We start from the raw sequence: 20657 nt of genomic DNA on the forward strand, positions 1-20657 counted from the left end.
TTCATTGACAATTTCCTCTGCTTTCTAGTCCTGAAACTCCTTTTGTTCATATTTTGAACCCTGGGGACTCATCCTTAATTTCTTACTCACTGTCCTCTTGTCCTCTGTTTTCCATGACTGTGTTTTTTCCTGGCTTTCTGAATAATTTCTTTATCCCCTAATCTTTTAATAAAGCTTTTTATTTTCTTTCTTATTCTGTGTTCTCTTTGCTTTGTTTTTATGGAGTGTTCCCTTTTCATAGCATCTTGTTCTTATGTTGTGGCTGCAATATCTTCTCTTATCACTCTAAAAATATCAATACTAGAGCTACAGAAAAAAAATTGGGGGGGGTTGTTTAATTAAGTTTCCTTCTCTGTGCATAGTGTCTGTTCTTGCCGGTTGGTTTTGTTTTCTTTGCTCTCTTTCCTCATGTTGGAATTTTCCTCAGATGTCTTGGTTCATTTGTTGATATTTAAGAGTGGAACACTCAAGAATCAACTGGAAGCTCTTAGGCTTTATTGGGTAGAATATAGTAGGCAACAGCCAACCTTGTGTCATGCGGCACCAACGAGAAAATAAAACTGGATACGTTACAGAAATCGTATTGTAAAGACATTGGAGCTCTATGGAAGGTAAGAGGGCAAAATGAAACTAAAATTCCAGAGATGGAAGACTTCTTCCTAGTCCTTTTCTTCCATGAGACCATGGCTGAGTCAGGGTCCACACTGAGTGTTGGGCGGAGAGGTCCACTAGGGGGAGGGAGAATCCAACAGAGCTTTGGACAGCCATGTGGATGAGCCTGAATGGCCTTACTGGGTGGAAGCTCAAAGGTTGGGGGATGAAGTCTTGCTCACTGTCTGGCATCTGGGCTGGGGCTCCTTGGGCCTCCGTGTGTCTCTGTGTGCTCTCCCTGGCACGGCGGCTTCAGGGGAGACAGTTCTTACATGTTGGCTCAGGGGTCCCAAAAGCACGAGTCCAAGAGGAAGAAGGAGCCAGGGCAGAAGCTGTATCACTTCTTACGACCTAGCCTTGGAAGTCACATCACCTGTCTCCTTGAAGCGGGCACCGAAGCCCACCCAGGTTTGAGGGAAGGAGAATAGACCCCACCTCTTGACAGGAGAGGGTCAATTTTCTCACGGAGCTTGTGGGACAGGAAATACTGGGATAGCCACTTTGATACACACTACCCTAATATTTAAGTAGACCATGTCCTCAAAAAGCTATTGTATTCATTCCCTGTTGCTGTCACCGCAAGTGTGGGGCTTTAAAAAACACAAACGTATTACGGTATGACTCTGCAGGCCAAACTCCAAAATGGGTCAGAAGTCCAGCTGGCCAAATCAAGGCCACACCTCCTCTGGAGGCTCCCAGGAGAATCCACATCCTTGCCTTTTTCTGGTTCCCTTGGCTTGGGGTCCCCTCCTCCATCTCCACAGCCCATCACTTTCCTTCCACTGTCACATCTTCTCTGACTTTGACCCCCTCACCTCTCTCATAAGGACCTCTGTGATGACTTTGGGCCCAGCTGGATAACTCAGCAAGTCTCCCATCTGCAAAGTCCCTTTGGCCACGCAAGGTACCACGCTCACAGAATCTGGGGACTAGGATGTAGACATCTTCGGTGGGGGACATTATTCTGTCCCCAGTGTTCACATGCATAGAGCTGCTTGTATGTGTCTTTCTCGGGTGGCAGAGTCCTGAGGGGCTGCTCCAGTGGAGCTAAGAATGCCTCACACATCCCTGGGGTGGCCACCCTCCGGCCAGAAGCTTCCTTCAATCTGTACAGACCACCCTGGGTTTGCAGAAGCTTGGGCCTGGCATCAGCTCTAACACCTTGCTTCCTGGATGGGTCAGCCTGCTCTCTGCTCCTGGAATTCTGAGCAAATACAGCTCTGTGGCCTCTCACAAGCCTGTTCCCAATCCAGAGCATCTATCTGGCACTGTGACACAGAGCCCTCTTTACACATCTCCAAGTCCTTGGGTAACACACTGACCCTCTTTAGGTTTTAATGCGGGAAGTAACACAAGCTGAGAGGAATAGGTGATCAGAGCCAAGTCCCACCTGTATTTAAATTCATTTCTTTTAATGGGCTCCTGATGGACAGATCAGGGAGGAGACAGTATGAGGGAGTTAAATGGTAAAAGCCTCTCAGGAGGAGGCCTCCTCAGACTCCACCCAGGGCACCTCACCCAGGTTGGGCCACCCCCACACTTCAGCACCCCCTCTCCAGACCCTAACATCCCTACCTCCCCTGCTCCCATCACCACTGCACCCTTCCACTTCCTCCCGCCTACCAAGTCTCCTCTTCCCACATGTCAAAGGCACTCATTTCATCTCTCTCTCTTCTATAATGAGAAATTTCAAAACTGCAGACAAGTGTAGAGAACAAAATAGCACACACCCATTTACCACCTGCTCAATGGTGATAATTTTAACAAAGTTTGCTTCCGATTTTTTTTTAAGGCATAAAACAGTACAGGTATAATTGAAGTACCCTGTGCGTCCCTTGTGAGTTCCCCTGTCCTCCCTAAACTGAACCCTTCCACCCCTAGAGGAAACCACTCTCCCGACTTGAATGTGTCCAAAAAGAGTGTGTCCACATTCTTTCCACATACAGATGCCTCCATAAACAATAGGTTACAGACATGCCCCAGAGCTACCTACAAATTCAGTGTAATCTCTATGAACATGGCAACAGCTTTTTTCACAGAAATGGAAAAGCTGATCCTCAGATTCCCACAGAATTGCAAGAGTCCTTGGACAGGCAAACGATCTGGAAAAAAGAAGAATAAGGTTAGGGGGAGGTGTCTCACGCTTTCTGACTTCAAAACTTACTACAAAGCTCCAGTAATTAAAACAGTATAGTATTGGCATAAGGACAGTTACATGGACCAATGAAATGGAATAGACAGCCCAAAACTAAACCCTCCTATATCCGGCCAACTGATTTTTGACAAGCGTGCTAAGATAATTCGTTGGGGGAAAGGACAATCTTTTCAACAAATGGCACTGGGAAAACCGGATATCTGCATGCAAAAGAATTTGGGCCCCTTATCTAACACCATACACAGAAACCTACTCAATATGGATCAAAGACCCAAACTTAAGGACTAAAACTTTAACATTCTTCTGAGAAAACCTCAGCATTGAATTTGGCAACAATCTCATGGATCTGACACCAAAACTATAGGTAACAAAAGAAAAGATAGACAGATTGGATTCCATCAAAATTTAGTCTGTTTTACAGAGAAAGACAAATACCATATTATATCGCTTATATGTGGAATCTAAAAAAGTGATATGAATAAACTTACTTACAAAACAGAAATAGACCCACAGACATAGAAAACAAACTTACGGTTACTAAAGCGGAAAGGGGTGGGGGAGGGATAAGTTAGGAGTTTGGGATTAACACACACACACTACTATATATAAAATAGGTAACCGACAAGGACCTACTGTATCACACAGGGAACTCTACTCAGTATCTTATAATAACTTATAAGGGAAAAGAATCTGAAAAAAAACACAGGTGAATCACTGTGCTGTACACCTGAAACTAACACAGCATTGTAAATCACCTATACCTCAATTTAAAAATATTCTTAATTAAAAAAAAAAGATGTATGGTTCGTCTGAGGGAGGGCGGTTGGCTGGGGCCTGCAGGACGCCGCTTCCGTGAGGGGCTCGACCGCGGTCAACCCAACTGGCTCGTTGCTTTGCTGGTCGCCACTCCCCCCGTCGCCCCACAAAGACGCGACAGCAGCGCGGCACCCACTCCCCTCGGGCTTGTGGGCGCTGCTCTGAGCAGCATCACCCTTTATACCAGAAAGCTGACGGGCACTATGGGGAAAAAACAAAACAAGAAGGAAGTGGAGGAGGTGCTAGAAGAGGAGGAAGAAGAATACGTGGTGGAGAAAGTTCTCGGCCGTGGAGTGGTAAAGGGCAAAGTGGAGTACCTCCTACAGTGGAAGGGGCTCTCAGGGGAGGACAGCACACCGGAGCTGGAGGAGAACCTGGATTGCCCCGACCTCATTGCCGAGTTCCTGCAGTCACAGACAACAGCACGTGAGACAGATACATCAGAGGGAGGCAGGCGCAAAGCTGATGCTGTTTCGGAAGACAAGGGGGAGGAGAGCAAACCAAAGAAGAAGAAAGAAGAGTCATAAAAGCCACGGGGCTTTGTCCGGGGTTTGGAACCGGAGCGGATTATTGGAGCTACAGACTCCAGGGGAGGACTCATGTTCTTGATGAAATGGAAGAACTCTGATGAGGCTGACCTGGTCCCTGCCAAGAAAGCCAATGTCAATTGCCCACAGGTTGGCATATCCTTCCTTCTATGAGGAAAGGCTGACGTGGCATTCCTACCCCTCGGAGGAGGATGACAGAAAAGATGACAAGAGTGAACTCTCCTGAGTACCAGCCCCTGTCACATCGGACTGTGGGTTTCAGGTGGGGAAAGGAGGAGTTCTACTTGTCCTGACACCATAGAGATGGCTTGAGAAGATGTCCTTTGAAGAGCGAGTATAGTTTCTGTGCCCTACAGCAGCCCAAGTGCTTTAAAGCAGTTCCATGCTGTACAGTTTGCCCACCCATCCTGGTGGAGGGGAAGGAGGGTCAGTGTTTCAAGGCAACACATTCTGAACTTTGCTGAGAAAAGCAAAGGGCCTTCTATGAATGCAGACTGGGATGTGGGAGAGCAAAAGATACTGTAGATCTTCAAAGAGCATCTCCACAACCCACAGCCTTCTTCCCAATAGTGTTAACTCTGCATTTTTACAGCATAGCATGTGTGTAGTTTTTGGCAATTACTGGTGTATTATTTGGGGTGGGAGGGATGGGGTGGGAAAGAAGGAAGACGGGTTAGGAACATTTTTGTTAAAATTTGGGGCCTGATTGGGGAAATGGTTAAACAAAGGAAAGAACAACTAATGATGATTTGGTTCTGTGTCCAGAATATTTTTTCCTTTCAAAATATATCATTGGTAACCTGAATGAGGACTGTCAGAGACTGTTTAAAAGCTGTGAATGCCTGAAACTTAGAAGCCAAGGTGTTCCCTGCCTGAGCTTAATGCTGTTCCCAACAAAGGACTAAGCCAGTTAAGAAGTTACCAAAGCTGCCATTTGGGGGATGGAAACTGGTTGAGGAGGAAATCTTATTGGAGTGTATACACAGGCAGATCATTCTGTCTTAGAGGTGCTAATTCTTGAAATTGACAAGAAGGCCCTTTCTTTTTCAATTATGAAGTTGTAAATATCAGCTTCTTCATCCAAGCCACTGGCTGAAGTATTTGGGGAAGGGCCAAAGGTGGTACAGGAGGTGGGAGAATAGGGAAAGATAAGGGCCGGTGCTCTTAGGGTGGAAAACTCTTGGAGCCTCTGTTTTTTGAACTTTGAAACCATTGGTGGCAGGTTTCAGTCACTGACAGCACAATTTCACTGAATCACTTCAAGAGTTTGAATGATTTCAAAAGCCCTGGTCTCAGGAGAAGATTAAATTTTCATATTGGGGCAGTGGTTCACTTAAAAACAAATTTGTTTAATCCTAGGAATTAACTAAAACCCAAAACACTGTCTTGAATCATGAGATCCATCAGTTCTTGACATCGTCTAGACGTGCATCTAGAACTCTGTTGTAAAATCTTTTTAGGCATGTGTTAGGTTTCTGTGAGAACTTTTGTTTAAACGTAAACTTCATACCAACACTGTCAGTTTTTGTCTTAATAAAACTATAGATTTATTTAAAAAAATTTAAGAACATAGAGCTAAAAAAAGAGGATGTGAAAAGAGAATACAAAAAGATGTATTACTCACAAGAGCCTGGAAAGTTCCCAAGCAGGTCCAAAAATGGCTTAAGAGAGAAGGGAAAGGAGACTGGCTTTAGAGTCATTGGAGGGTGGGGCTGGGGGTGAGGGTTCCCATGCATGGACCAGGGCTTGTATGATTGGAACTTCCTGATGAAGCAGCACCCGGCTTTCTGATGAGATGGACGGATCTAAGACAGGAGGGAAGAGAGAGTGGTGGGGCTTGAAAGATGTCAGCAGTCAAGTATCAACAGTGGAGCCAGACTCCGTATTACAATCTGTGCCATGGACTGAAGGCGTGTGTCCCCTCAAATTTACCCACTGAAGCCCTAACCCTCAATGTATTGGGAGGTGGGAGATTTGGGAGGTAATTCTGTTTAGATGAGGCCATGTGGATGGTGTCCTGATGATGGGATTCGTGCCCTCATAAGAAGAGGAAGAGAAACAGAGCATTATCTCTCCACCAGGCAAGGACACAGAGAGAAGCAGCCATCTACAAGCCAGAAAGGAAGAGCTTACCAGAAGCAGAAGTCTGATTTTGGACCCCCAGCCTCCAGAACTCTGAGAAATAAATGTCCGTTGTTTAAGCCCCGCAGGCTGTGGTATTTTGTGATGGCAGCCTGAGCTGATTGAGACACTCTGTAAGTCTGCTGCTATTGTATTTTTTTCTCATGTCTATTGGTCTCATGTTTTCCACCTACTCACATGTTATATATATATATATATATATATATATATTTTTTTTTTTTTTTTTTTTTTTTGGCCAAGCTGGGTCTTATATGTGGCATGCAGGATCTTCGTTGCAGCATGTGGACTCTTAGTTGCAGCACGCCAGATGTAATTCCCTGACCAGGGATCGAACCTGGGCCCCCTGCATTGGGAGTGCAGATTCTTACCCACTGGACCACCAGGGACGTCCCTTGTAATTTTTACATTGAATTTGAGATAGATATATAAAAGAATCATAGAACTTAAAGTCACTCTTCCCCAGACAGGATTCCCCCCTCCTCTGTTAGGCAGGCAAGGTGAGCGGCTCATCACTTCAATCTGATCAGAAATTGAGCTGGGCTGGACTGGATTCCAGTGTCAGTCAGTCCACCTCTGGTCTCAGATGTACCAAGAGGCAGACACGTCCTGCATTTCTTGCCTCTTCCTCCTTCTAGCAGCTGAAAGAGGAAGCTTCCTCCTTCTCACGCATGGCTTCCCTACGTTTTTGACTCTAAGACAGGCAAGTCTTTGTCTCTTTGGCAAAAAAATGTTCTGCATTTCTGAGATTTTAAGCTTAGCTCTTTCACCCTCCTTCACCTGCAAAGTATCTGGCAAATGTCTTGAGGAGAATACATATCATAAGTTTCTTTTTTTATTGAAGTATAGTGGATGTGCAGTGTTGTGTTAATTTCTGCTGTACAGCAAAGTGATTAGGTTATACATATATACACATTCTTTTTCATATTCTTTTCCATTATGGTTTACCACAGATACTGAATATAGTTCCCTATGCTCTACAGTAGGATCTTGTTGTTTACCCATTCTATATATAATAGTGTGCATCTGCTAACCCTACCTCCCACTCCATCCCTCCCCCAATCCCCCTCCCCCTTGGCAACCGTAAGTCTGTCCTCTATGTCTGTGAGTCTGTTTCTGCTTCATAGATAAGTTCATTTGTGTCATATTTTTTATTCCACATGTAAGTGATATCACATTGTATTTGTCTTTCACTGTCTGACTTGCTTCGCTTAATATTATCATTTCTGGTTGCATCCATGTTACTGCAAATGGCATTATTTCATTCTTTTTTATGGCTGAGTAATATCCCATTGTGTATATGTACCACATCTTCTTTATCCATTCATCAGTAGTTGGACATTTAGGTTGTTTCCATGTCTTGGCTACTGTAAAGAGTGCTGCTATTATCATACATTTCTTGATGACCTTTTCCTCTAGTTGAATTTTGCCTCCCTAGGACTGAAAAGCTGTGCCTTGATAGCCCAGCCCCCAGCATCCTATACTACACTAGCACACAGTGTCCACTGGGAAAGTGTAGAGCACCGCAATTCTCTAGTCATTCAGCCTCGTCCACGTGACTGTCCAAAGCTCTGCTAGATTCTCCCTCCCCTAGTAGACCTCTCTGCCCAACACTCAGTCTGGACACTGACTCCACGATGGCCTTATGGAGGAAAAGGACTAGTAGTCCCAACTCACCTAGGAAGAGTTTTTCCATCTCTGGAATTTTAGTTTCGTTTTGCCTTCTTACCTTCCACAGAGCTCCAATGTCTATAAAATATGATTTATGTAATTTATCCGGTTTTTTCCTAGTTGGTGAAGCGTGAGAAAAGGTTGGCTGCTACCTACTACATTCCACCCCAGAGTAGAACCTCTCTGGCTGCTGCGTTTTAACTGCTGCCTATCATGGGACTAGCCTTACTGAAGGAGGGAAGAAATGTAGTCAAGACAAGAATACAGCTTGGTAGATGGTTTAGCTAGTTGAACAGCTCCAGTGGAATTTCCAAATATTTTTCTTTCTCACTCATGCTAGGGAATTAATGCCTTCCTCTCATACATGGAGATTTGAATTTTAAGACTCTCATGGCTGAAGCAATGCTTAACGCAACAAAATAATTGTCAGTGGTGGTGTTTCACCCAACTGCAGTGAGTTGAAGAATAAAAGAAGGTAAGTTTGGGCAAGCGATCTCATTGTCATCCTTTAAGTCTTTCTCGCTTGGCAAATACAATCCGCATCTACTCCTCGTGCTGGCTCAGGATCTGAAGAAACAGCAGAATAACTGAAAGAGGGTGAGTTTGGAGTCAGACAGACTTGCTCTTAAACCCCTGTGTTACCTTAAGGAAATGACTTAAACTCTCTTAAGTTAGTTCTGGTTTCTTCCTCTGTAAAGTAAGACAAACAAGGCCCACCTCCCAGGGTTGTTGTGAGAATTATGTGAGGTCTAAAGTACCCCCCAACACAGGAAACATCTATACATTGTCCTTCTTGGTCCTCACTTGTCCTCAGCTTACTCTTCAGCAAAATTAAGATGGTTCCAGCCATGCAGATTGTGTGGTTCTGTGAGACCAGGTAGGTGAAGGGATTTGCAAATGGAAAATACTATGTACGACAATTTGGTGCTCGTGGTGGCTGAGGCACCAGGTGACTTATCTCATAGCAAAGTCCAAAAGCTGTTCTGGTTAATTTTTTAAGCTTTATTTTATTATTATTATTATTTTTGGCAGCGCAGCTTGCAGGATCTTAGTTCCCCAACCAGGGACTGAACCCATGCTCCCTGCAGTGGAAGCACGGAGTCCTAACCACTGGATCACCAGGGAAGTCCCTGTTCTGGTTGATTTTTGTTTCTCTAGGCTCTTCATTGTCAGCACCATCCTCAATTCCATCCATCTTCAAAAATCAGCTAAGCGCCATCTCCCATGGGAAGCCTCCTTGCAGGTGACTCAGCTAGTACCTAGTGTGCTGGTACTTCAGAGACCGGTGGGCTATTGTCACCCATCTAATCCCTAGGATACTCTCACCCATCCCCATTAGGTTGCCACAGTGGTGCAGTGCCTGGACTCACACAAAACAGCCATCAAGTCACATCCCACCTCTGCAACTTACTAGCTGGGCAACTTCGGGCAAGTCCCTTAAACTTTCCGCCATCACTTTCATTATCTATAAACCAGGGACATAATTATATGGGCACACCTCCAAGGTACCACAGGTTCCATTCCAGACAGGTGCAATAAAGCAAATATCACAGTAAAGTGAGTCATATGAATTTTTTGGATCCCTAGTGCATATAAAAGTTTTGTTTACATTATACTGTAATCTATTAAGTGTGCATCATGTCTTAAAAAAATGCACATACCTTAATTCAAAAATACTTACTAAAAAACGCTAACCAGCATCTGAGCGTTCAGGGAGTTGCAGTAGTGACATCAAACACTGCTGATCACAGACCACCATAACAAATGGGAGAATAAGGAAAAAGACAAATTGAAATATTTCTTGAATTACCAACATGTGACACAGAGGCACAAAGTCAGCAAATGTTGGGGAAATGGTGCGGATAGGCTTGCTCAAGGGCAGGGTTGCCACAAACCTTCAACGTGTAAAAAGCGCAGTATCTGTGCAGTACAGTGAAACGAGGTCTGGTTGCACCGAAGTTTCAGGACTGTTGTAAGCAATGGATGAAAGAGCAGGAAGCCTGGTGTACATGGCAGATACCTGCAAACGGCAACTATCCCTCTCCCTGGGTCCTTGACCCTTCCCGCGCCCACGTGCCGAGCTCTGCGCTAGGTTAGCGTCTACAATCTCTCCGCAGCCAAATCTACTTGCTGCCCAGCTCACCAAAGAAAGGCGCCCCCTCGGCTTCCCCATCTCCCTGGCAACAGGGGGCGCGGCTTTAAGGGGGCTGGGCCATGGGCCAGTCGGAACCAATGAGAGCACGGGAAGGCCACCAAGGCGCCAATGGGCGAGGGGCGGGGCCGGACCCGGCCCTCTGGATGCCCAGTGCAGGGGCTCCCGGCCGGCCTGCGCTGTCCCGGCGGGTGCGGGCAGAGCGCCGGGCCAGTCACAGGCTTCCACCCCCTTCCCAGCCCGGGAGAGCACGAATAAATTAGCTATTCTTAGCAGCGCCTGAAAGGGAGCCCTTTCTGTCTAGTAAGGAAGACAAAGTTTTGTATCTGTTTCTCAAACCCAAGCAGTACAGTGATGTGGTCTGCCCGGTTCTGCGTCAGTGACACCCGGGCAGGCCCGGGGTGCTGAGTACCCAAAGGGGCCTCCTGGGCAAAACCCATGTGGTTTCTGCTCTGCTGGGCTTTGGCGAGGAGAAAAGATCATCTGTGGGGGTGGGGAATCCCCGGAGTGCTGGCAGCAGGTGGCTTGAGCCCTCCCCCAGCTTGATCCCTGGGCCCTTCCCTTGGCGGAGGGCGCCTCTGGACTGGCCTAAAGTGGGCGGGGGCTTGGGGCTGCCAGTGGCCCCTGCGGACGTCACAACCTCAGCCTGAGCCCTGCTGGGCCCAGTTGCTTCTGCGTCCCCCTCACCCACCACCCCTGCCCCTGGGCTCCTCCCTGCTCCTCACACAGAGCCCTTCCCCCACGTTCCTGCTTCTCTTCCTTCTGGCCTCAGCTTCCCTGATCACCCACCTGCAGGAGAGTGCCCTGGCCCCATCACTCTCCAGCACATCACCTGCATCTCCTTTCCAGGGTTCATCCCAGTATGGAATCATTAATTCATCTGTTCTCTGTCTACTCCCCAGCTAGAGTTTGGGCAGCTCCGCCAGGCTGGGGACCGTGCTGTCTCATTCACTGTGTGTCCCAGGACACAGAGCAGACGCTCAACAAATACACATTGAATGAGTGAATGAATGAATCCAAAGGTGGTACTGAAGTGCCTCCTGGAAACATTCTTGTTGCTGACTGATGAGTCTGACTGACAGTCTTCTTCTCCACATTCACCTGCAGGGAGACATATCACTAGTGGTGGACCTGTGTGGGGTCCTGTATTAAGTGACACCATGGTCCAAACGCATCTGTACGATGCTTTCTCTCACAACTAAAAGGAGGGAAAGTCTCTGCCCGCATCTCATACCTTGGGGATTTTCTAGAGCTGTGGTGGATGGATGCCCAGAATCCCTGAATATCTTGCTGATATTTTATTAAGTTGAGAGTGTCTACACTTGTCAAAATAATAATAAAGTCACCATCATATGCTGAGTGTCTGCTATGTTCCTATACCAGGCATTTCCCTTTCTCAGCTCAGGATAACATGATGAAATGCCATGGACTGGGTGGCTTAAATAAGAGACATTAACTTCTCACAGTTTGAGAGGCTGGGAAGTCCAAGATCAAGGTCTCAGCAGATTCAGTTCTTGGTAAGGGCCCACTTCTTCACTGGCAGGTGACCACCTCCTTGCTGTGTCCTCACATGGCAGAGAGGGCTCTGTTCTCTCCTCTGTTTTTTTCCCCTATTTATTTATTTATTTACTGGCTGTGTTGGGTCTTCATTGCTGCACACAGGGTTTCTCTAGTTGCAGTGAGCAGGGGCTACTCTTCATTGTGGTGTGCAGCTTCTCATTGCAGTGGCTTCTTGTGTTGTGAAGTACAGGCTCTCAGCACTCTCTAGGCTCTAGGATTCAGTAGTTGTGGCACATGGGCTCAGTAGTTGTGGCTCATGGGCTCTAGAGCACAGGCTCAGTTGTTATATCGCATGGGCTTCATTGCTCCATGGCATGTGGGATCTTCCTGGAGCAGGGATTGAACCCGTGTCCCCTGCACTGGCAGGCAGATTCTTAACCACTGTACCACCTAGGAAGTCCTCTCCTCTTCTTATAAGGGCACAAATTCCATTGTGGGGTCCCCACCCTCACGACCCTATGGAAACCTAATTACCTCCCAAAGGCCCCACCTCCTAATACATTGGGGGTTAGGGTTTCAATATAAAAATTTGAGGGGCATAAACACGCAGTCCGCAACATCCCCTACAAAAACTATAGTCTCTACAGAACTAACACCAAGTAAGTGATTAATCTCCTTTAGTAGGACTTGGGTGCAGGGAGGTGAAATGACTCACTCGAAGTCACACAGTAAAACCAAAGGTCAGTGGCCTCCCCCTGCAGTAAGCTGCCCCCTCAAACCTGCTAGCTCACCCCTGTCACACAAAGATCACACAACAGGCCCCGGACTCTGCTCTGCCTGGTCAATTAATCATGGAACTCGTGGCTGGAAAAAACAAAACAAAACAAAAAACAAATTTTAAAAAACCTCAGAAAAATGACATCCCGGATTGGATGGTACCTTTTGCCCTAAGCATCCCACTTTGGGATTTGCTCATTTATTCCTTCATCCCACAAGGGTTTGTTGAGAATCTCCTCTGTATCCGGGGATACACAGTGAACAAGACAGCAGAGAGTCTCCGGCTCCACAGGTGTGTTTCTGAAATTCAGGGGCAAGTGCGTCAGAAGGACCATCCAGGCAGGGCCCACATCCCAAGGCCCAACAGGGCCACAGAGTTTGCTGCTCCTCTGCCCCCAGCATCTCCCCCAACACCCACCTTCCCTCCAGCAGCCACCACCGCCCCACACCTCCCTTTTGTTTCTTTATTTGTTTTACCGCATCGAAGGAGTTTTTAATGGGGGAAAGGGCCTAGGGATGGGGTTGTTTGAGGACAAGGAAACGAGCCACTTACTGTGATGAATGTTCTTGAAAAGCAATTTATTTTTTCACGGGTAGCTCACTGGGCTCGGGAACAAAAGTGCTTTGGCTGCCTATCAAATATTAACAGAGGCGAACTGTTTTCTCAGTGGTTCTCTTTCCCCACACACGCTCACTCGCGCCTCTCCCTAGGCATGACAGAAATGACATCGAGTTCAAGGGCTCCCTGGGGTCCCCTCCCAGGATAAAGTGGCAGCTGCTTTCAAGGGCTCTGGGACCCTCTACCTCCCACACACCCTCTCCCCTCTCCACTGCAAGGACATTCCCCCCGACTCTGTGGGAGGGGAAGGAGTGGGTCCCCAGGAAACCAGAGGTCAAGTGGAAACCCTGGACGTACCAGTGCTGCCCTCAGCTTAGCAAGAGAGGAAGTAGCCCTGCCTCTTTGCCCCTGGACCCCAACCACAGCCCCCACCGAAGCAGCCATCCTGATGTCTTTCCCTTGTTTTCAGCCCCCCTCCCCAACCCTGAGCAGATTCACTTCCCACCAAGGATGCACTCCCAGGCATTGGAGTGTGTCTGTGGGGAAGACCTCTCAGGCCACTTATATTCTAACAACTCCCTGGGACCCCACTTTTGCCAAATGATGGTTATGTCTGGCTGACTGAGGGAGGCCTTTTCATCCCTGGGAAATAGGACAGCTAAAGCAAAGCAGGGCCCTCCCAGGACCAGGAAGAGCAACAGTGTCTGAAACTTATCGTGATGAGAGCCTGAGTTTTAGCAATAATTCCAGGAAGACAGAAGTCTCCTGCTAGCTTGCATCCTGCGGGAAGGACCAAACCAATCCAATCCCCGCCTCTCACTCCTGCTCCCCTTTGAGCGGACTCCTGCTGTTCCATTTGCCAAAGGGACAGTTGTCAGAAACAAGAGGCTAGCGGAGGGGAACCCTCAGTCTGGACAGAGAGCAGACCTCCGCGTGTATTTACATTGGCCGTGTATGTGGAAGAGTGACCTACCTTCCCCAGGAGAGGGCTGGGGTCAGGGACTTGGGTTTGTTCTCCTGAAGGGGGACTGATGTTTCTCATCTCAGTGATTATGGAATAGAAGCCTTTATATACTCTGAAAAGAACTTGAGACAAGGAGCAGGGGGTGAGCTTCCTTTTGCCCACTCTGCCAGCCTCAGTGCTGGAGCTGGACAGATCTCTGGACTGAGGCCCCCAAATCCAACTCCTAGCAGGGCTGCGGAGGCGGGGCATGGAAGGGTCAGGCCTGGGCTCTCCTCCTTCTTTCTGGGACTGGTAGCCAGGCTCCAAAGAGGGCCTCCGATGAGCTTGACCTCCTGGTATCACCCACTTTCAGAGTCCCCTCCCCTTCACTGTGGGCTGCCCTTGCGGGTAGCTTTGTTTAGCAGAAAGTGATGGCAATGATGCTTGGGCTTCCGAGACTAAGTCCTAAAAAGCCTTGCAGCTTCTGCTAAGGTCTCCTGGGTGATGTATCTGGAGGTAGTCGGACTCCATGTAAGAAGGCTGACTCCCTTGAGACTGCCTGGCTTGGAGGAATTCTACATAGAGAGGCCATACGTGGAGACAGCTACCTGGCTGGTCCCCAGCTCTCCCAGCCTCCCCCGCTGGATGCCAGGCATGCCAGTGACACAGCCCTGTAGGATGACCTGCCCAGTGGAGCCTCAGGACTGCAGCTCAAGCCACTACCTCATGCCAACAACAAGAGAGACCTCGAGTGAAAACCACCCAGCTGAGCCCAATCAACTCCCGAAAGAAAATAACTCACCATTGTGAGCCACTACGTTTCACAGTGTTTTGAAATGTAGCACAGAAACCCGGGCCTGGAGAAGCAAGAGCTTTGCAAGAAATTCACCAGGCCAACTAGCCAATGGTTTCAAGCAGTGGCTTTGAACTCACTCAGTTAAGGAATCTTTTGTTCATTGGAAATCATGATTAGAACTCTGATATGTACAAGAGATAAAAGCACAGTAGTGGCTCTATTTTTAAAAAGGTGGGAGAGGCAATCTCTCCTTTCCCCACCTGCCCAGCAGCAGCCCCAGGCAATAAATGAGGCTCGCCAGCCCTCCCAGGACTCTCACAAAACAAAACAAAACAAAACAAAACACCTCACAAGGGGCTTCTTCAGCCACGCTCCGCTGGTCCACAGAGTACCCTGATGGGGCCTCCTGTACTTCTGAAAGTAACACACTCTGGGTTTTCCCTTTTCCAGCCCCCAAGTCCTCTGGCAATGCCCTGCTGTCCTTCACCAAAGGACACCAGTGGTCCAGACAGCAGCCCTGAGATGTTAGAACACCTTTTCTGGCAAGAGACTTTGTTTTCAAGAGATGCTGTTATCAGCTCACCTTTTACACACAGAAGAGGCAAGTAGATATATTCCCTATTGTAACAACGGGGAAACTGAATGAGGCCAAAGCAGGTCAAGCTCTCAGTCGAGCAGGAGGAGAGATTTCTGCAGCCCCAGGCCAAGCCTCTCCTCACAGCAGCATGGGCTGCTCCCCTACCCCTGTGTGCATGAAAGCAGTGGCCGTGGGCCTGTGGGCAGGGCACACCTTGCTCCTCCAAAGCCAAGCCATGCTGAACCCCAACTCTTCCCCCGGACCTCACTCATGGGGCAGAGTCCCCAGCAAGGCCCCTCCCTCTCTGGCTTGTCCTACACGATGCTGGAGACTCCTCTCCTCCACGAGAGGCGATGACCGTGGCCCTCCCCACGGAAACGGTATGTCCCACATCGATCTCGCTCCCTTTTCATCCTTATCTCCATATCCCCCCAAACTCTGTTTTTCCCATCTTGCTGACTGCTGCTTGGGGAGGGCGAGCCCTTGCATAACAAGCTCTTGACTTGTCTCCAAAGCCAAGGATTGTTCCAATGGCTTTGACTTCAACCTCCCCATGTCTCCTTGAGAAGATGAACCGTGCTTTTGTACCACAGGACATGCCAGGAATAGCTCCTGCACAGTGCTTTCAGGAGGGGGTGGTTTGTGAGGAAGAGGCCGCAGCTTAGCAAGACATCTAAAAGGTACCATTAAGATGATGGACGCCTTTTTCCATGGTGCCTTGGGCAAGCCGTTGTGCTTTATTACTCATCTCTTCCACAGGGAGGTCACAGTGTAAGAGTGTCCTGTGCTCCTTTGGCCGGGACACACACTCTAGGGACCACACTCGCATCCTGGGGAAGAGAGGATGATGGAGCAGGGCCTCAGGCTGTTCTATCTCTGCATACTTGCCTGGACACAGGGCTCAGGCAAAACAGACAAGGGTCCCTTCCATGCTCCTATAGCCACATCACAGCAGCATTTCTCCCTCCCCACCATCACCTTCTCCCCAGATTGCCAGATTTTCCCAACTGTCTGCAACTTCCTGTCAAGGGAAAAATCCCGGAGGCAAAACCAGATTTCTGACCAATTTAGAAATGTCTGAACACACTCCACAAACAACAATAATGATAACCTCCAATTACCCTGTCGTTACAACAGCCAAGAACTGTCCTGGGCACTTGACATCCCCTGCAGAGCCGGCTTGGCCATCTCACTTGTCCAGCATCTTGGGGAAATTCAGAAACTTGCTACTTGGTATGTACATGGCAGAGCTGGGATTTGAAATGACGCCTGGCTGGTTCTAAAGCATTCACGTTCTTCCCATTGGTGATGCTGCCTGTGTGATTCAGGGGCAGAATCTAAGGCAGAAACGAGTCTGGATTCAAGACTGGGATGAACTGGGTCAGCCTGAGCCAAACAGTGGGGGTTGGCAGCCTCCCTGCCTCCAGCCAGCAGGCCCTGGCTGGCCTCCACCAGGCAGACATGCAGGATGTGGAACTGGACAGGTCCTTGGGGAGAATCCAGTGGAAGAAAGGAAATCAGGAGCTAAGGACCCGCCATGTGGTAGGGCCATCCCAACAGGAAACTGGTGATCCCTAGGGAAAGCCCATGAGATGGGGCTTGCCTGACCCATTTCACAGATGAGGAAGTAAAGGCTCACCAGGGTCACAGGACCAAGGAGACAGGCAGATGTGAGGCCAATCCTGTTGACTCCAAGGACTGTGCTTTCCCACCACTACCCCACACTGCTTCTGTGTGGAAAGAGCCTGAATTTGACCCCAGAGGGACCCACCTCCCTATTGCTGAATACCACTCTCAGGGCACTAAGCAAACAAGACCATGTGATGTCTGCTTGCTCCCCAAATCACCTTTAGGCTTGTATGGGATAACATCTGGGTGATTATTATGAAAAAGAACAGTTTTGAATTCCCTCATTGTCCAGAAATGGATTCCATTGCTGTGCTTTAAAAATTCTTTTCACCTCCTTTGATATGTTAAACCTTCTCTCCTGAAATATTATAATTATCTTTGTTGACACCATCGACTAGCTTTTTAAGGTCCTTGTGTGTAAATACAGCAAAGATAAATTTCAGACCAACTCCCACCTGAATCATTCCAAGCCTGGAATGCTGAGGGGTCTGGGTGAGCGAGCTTAGGCTGCACCTGGAGTTGAGAGGAGGAATACATTACCCCTGACCTTTCCAAGAGGCACTGGATGACTGAGCCCAGTCCACTGGGAAACAGTCTGATGGGATGAGACTTTCCCCGTCCCCTCCCGGCTCTGTGACCTGAACCTGGGGATGGATTGTGCTCGGAGATAGGCAGGCACGGGGCAAGGTTCACGCCTGGGTCCATGCTTGACGCCTTCAGTCTGCAGCTTGGGGCCACCCTTCACCCTCCCTGCTCTCTGCCCCGGGACGCAGACCCATCTGGGCTCCCTGGCCCTCCACCTTCCTGTTGGATCTGGCCCCGGGAGGCCCAGCAGGGATGGGAGGAGACCGAGGCTGGGGTATTTATGTCTCTGAGGCTCCCTCCCAACAGGTCCCCCAGCCTAGAGATCCCCTCCACGCATCTCCCGCTGACCCCCTCCCCTCTCCGCAGGCTGCTGCACTGGTCTTTGCATGGGACCCCTGATACTAGGAATAGGAGCCACCACTTACAGAGGCTTCTCTGCTCAGTCATTTCATCTAAGTGATTGTGCATAATTCTTAGAGCAGCCCTTTGAGGAAGGCACCCCCATGTGTCAGATGAGGAAACCAAAGTGGCAGGCACTAAGCAGCTTGTTCAATGCACTCACGGGTAAACAGGGAGAGAGGATTAGAGAGTTTCCACTGAGCGGACCACCTCTCGGTGGAACCATGGCAGTAGCTCCCTGGAGCCAGTAACAAACCCCACCCCCACAGCAGCCATCCTTGTCACAGCACCAATGTGACGCTTTTCTAGACCCTTCTACTTCAACTCAAGATTCCTGGCCGCCTGGGTCTTCTGCAAATGCTGGACCACCCTTGCTGCCCATCAGTGCCAAGCTTGGGGCCCATTACTTGGCTAAAACACTTGCTGTCCGACTCAGAGGCAGTGCATTTTGAACTCGGCAGGATTGGAACCTAACGGTCTCAGCCCCGTCCCCACTTTTGTTCCTGGATCTGTGTCTCATTTGACCTTTTGGTCTCCTCTCCGCACTAACCTCTCACTTCTTTCTCTTCCCCTCTTGTTTCTCCATTTCCCAAAAGTGTTCACAAGTTTCTGGTAGATTAACAAAGAAAGAAATAGAACTACCTGCTTTATAGACGATGAATAAGGAATATCATCAGTGGACCTAAGAGTCAACATCAAATACATTGACACGATATTTAAATTAGCATATGAGGAAGAAAGTGTGATTAACAACTAAAGAAAGAATTAAATCTTCCTCGTGAAGTTTAGATCGGCACGATGTGCTCAAAAGAAACTGGACTTGGTAGAAACAATGGCTAAACACGCACACTCACACACATACATGCACAAGCACTCACAGCAGCAGAAGGCAAGTTATAAATGGACAAAAAAACTGACCTATGGGGCTTCCCTGGTGGCACAGTGGTTAAGAATCCACCTGCCAATGCAGGGGACGCAGGTTCGAGCCCTGGACCGGGAAGATCCCACATGCCACGGAGCTAAGCCTGTGCACCACAACTACTGGGCCTGCACTCTAGAGCCCACAGGCCACAACTATTGAGCCCAAGTGCCACAACTACTGAAGCCTGCATGCCTAGAGCCCATGCTCTGCAACGAGAAGCCATTTCAATGAGAAACCCATGCACTGCACTGAAGAGTAGCCCCCACTGGCCACAACTAAGAGAATGCCCACACACAGCAATGAAGACCCAATACAACCAATAATAATAATAGTAATAATAATAAATAATAATAATAATAAAAAATAAATCTTAAAAAAACTGACCTATGAATTAGTTGAAAATTTTTCTTATGGAATTGAAACTTATTGGATGAATATAATTTCAACAAAATAGCACAGGAGAAACAACAGAAATGGTTATTAGATCATATAAAAACCTAGAATTGAATTGGTGTGGTATTTGTTCTGAAAACTAGTTTCACAATGAGATTTCATCAGTGTTGATGTAATTCTACAAAAACATAAATATTCCAGTGGTTTTCGGGTCCAAATAGCCTCAGTATTAAAGGGGTAGAGTCAAAATGCCAGAACCAAAAGGCAGAGGACTTCAACTTGCCATCTCACCCCCAAAAGGCCCACCAGTGCCCTGCCTGGCATGCCTTCAGACCCGAACCACCACTGTAGACCATGCTCTTGACCCAGGCCCCACCCCAGTGTCTGACCCCCAGACTCACTTCCCCTTCACAGCCTCCTCTCACCCTCTGCCTCCTGGTACCTTTTACTTCTCAGTTTCCCTGACCCGTCTGGTCTTCCCCACTCTGATTATGTGTGGCGTGTTCGCTCAGCATCTCACTGCCCACCTGCCCAGGCGCGGACAAGCCCCAGTGACTGCTAAGTGATGTTAGCCCAAGAAGCATGGTTCCCACCACCTGCACCCCAGCCTGCCCCTCACCATGACCCTCCCTAGATGCCTCCTGGACCTCATGCAGACAAGCTTCCCAGAGCCCTGTCCTCAGCACTGGAGCTCCGGTGTAAGAGCTGGGCAGATTCACTGAGGACAGTAACCACAACAGAGCTAACTGTCTCAGGTACCTGGCAAAACCTGGATATTCTGAAATATATTACGTATATTATTTCCAAGCCTCCTAGCAATCCCACAGGGCAGGTATTAACCCCTTCTTTCAGAGAGGTAACTGGGGCTCAGAAAGATATGAACAACTTGCCCGAGTCCGCCCTGTTATTAAAGTGGAGGTGTAATTGGAAGCCATACCTAACTGGATTCTGAAGTCCGTTATGGTCTCCACTCTGGGGATGGCAGACCGCTGCTGACGACGACCAGCAAAGTAGAGCGATGGAAAAGAAACACCTGTTAGAAGGCTGAGAGCTCCCAAGACGTGAGGAGTTGGGGTGCAGAGACAGTGAGCAGAGAGGAGCCCAAAGCAGTGACCTCAGCATGGGGCCACTTTTCTCCAGAGGGTCCTGAGAAAGTGAGAACACAGATAAAAGACTGAACCAGGCTTCCCAGGGATCTGGGACAAACTCTGGAATTCAGGGTCCATGAAGGATGTCCTGGTAAACATCCCAGACTTTCAGTTGAGACCCAAAGCCCACATCCCACCCTACGAGTAAGAGTGAACCATTCGCACTGAGTCTGAAGCCCAACATTTAACTGGATTAAGGTGACCTGGGAGGGCAAAGCCCCCAGCCTCACAGGCTGCCAGAACCCAACATAAATCTTTTCTCAAAAACTGTAACATCGTCTCTTTCTGGAGTTCAAG

At 48.4% G+C, this 20657-nt stretch overlaps 1 pseudogene; it reads left to right on the forward strand.

The window, feature by feature from the left end:
• The first annotated feature begins 3798 nt into the window (after window positions 1-3798).
• Window positions 3799-4396, forward strand: LOC130859152 (chromobox protein homolog 1-like; annotated as a pseudogene).
• Window positions 4397-20657: the final 16261 nt, after the last annotated feature.

The sequence above is a fragment of the Hippopotamus amphibius genome, chromosome 8 (assembly GCF_030028045.1).
Source record: "Hippopotamus amphibius kiboko isolate mHipAmp2 chromosome 8, mHipAmp2.hap2, whole genome shotgun sequence".
In the NCBI taxonomy this organism is placed as follows: Eukaryota; Metazoa; Chordata; class Mammalia; order Artiodactyla; family Hippopotamidae; genus Hippopotamus; species Hippopotamus amphibius.